Here is a 1,553-nt window from a genome sequence, read left to right on the forward strand (position 1 = left end):
GGGGGACAGAAGTTACCTTCCGAATATTATTTTTAAATAATGAAATAACGAGAACTGTAAATCAGATTAGTATTTCTTGAAAACTACAGTTAATTGCAAACCTGCCAACAACTTAAGGTAAAAAACCCCCAACAACAATAACCCTAGGAGTCTTCCTTAAAATCAGCCTGACAAAAAGTAGAAAATAGAACAGTAGGGTATTCGGAAGTCCAGTCGAGTAAGGTTACGTTACGAACCAACCGTCTGTCCAAAACTATGAGAGTAACAACCAGAATAATAATTTACTTATGAAAATTTGAATGGTAAAGGCAAAGAATTGATGTTATTTCCAGTTTCTCAGATCACAACTAGGCTTGGCAAGTGTCTAATCAGTACATCGTTGCTAGAAAAATTGCTGACCCAAGTTGTACAACAACATTGATTCGTTGGTAGTTATAACTAGACATGCACAAAAATAGATTAAATATATTTTATCACGCCTAACAGTGAGAGTGTAACAACCAACACAACGACTACTACAGAAATTTAGATGAATCAGAAATAAAACTGTGTCCAGCTTCTCAGATCACAATTAGGCTAGAGTCTTGTCAGTACAAAACTGCTTGTAAAATTGCACACTCAGGTTGTAAAACAACATTAAAAATAGCTGGTTGTTGCAACTTCATGTATAATTTATAACGGCTGTACCTCGCAGAAACACATGCATCGACAGTTTAATTAAATTGTTACATTTGGACACACGCAAAGCGTATCTTGAACATTAGAATGCGATGACCGACATAACTACAATGTACTTACTAAAAACATTGGGATGACAAAGAAATTGAGTTCTTTCCAATTTTCAGATCTCAACTAGGTTAGCTTACATAATCAATGCTTGTGACTGCTTATGGTAGTGGCCCAAAAGGGTGAACAGGGTATTTGTGAGGCAATGAAACAGTTTTGAATGTTATGCACAACACAATTCATTAGTGATTATGAACGTCTACATTTAATTTATGGGGCCTACGTCTGTGGCTGAATTTGACTACGACAATGTTCCAAAATTAGGAAGTCAAGCAGTGCTCATTTGATTAAATAGACGCGTCGCCACTGGATCCCCACTAGGTTTAGTTAGAGTCTAGTCTCTGCAACGTTGCTTGTACATGTATTGCTGACCCAGGCTGCAACACCGAGTATGTGTAACGACAGGCATAGCAAATCACTAAAGACATTTGGATAACAAAGAAATATAAGGCTGTAATTACCAGTTTCTCAGATCACAACTACGCCATATCATTATGCTAAAATCTGGACAGTGCAAATGCTTGTACAATTTTAGACTAAGATTGTGAAAGAAAATGTTATGGTGGGTGTTAAAACTAGCCAGCCCTGAGAGTGCAACAACCGATATATAACAACCGACTAAGACATTAGGACAACATAGAAATATGGCTTTTACCAGCTTTTTATCACAGCTATGCAGAGTTAGAGTCTAGATAGCTTGAAAATGCTTTAATTGCAGACTCAGATTATGGAAGAAAATTTTTTCTTACTTGTTACAACAGGATATA

The sequence above is a fragment of the Aplysia californica genome, unplaced genomic scaffold (assembly GCF_000002075.1).
Source record: "Aplysia californica isolate F4 #8 unplaced genomic scaffold, AplCal3.0 scaffold00249, whole genome shotgun sequence".
Lineage (NCBI taxonomy): Eukaryota > Metazoa > Mollusca > Gastropoda > Aplysiida > Aplysiidae > Aplysia > Aplysia californica.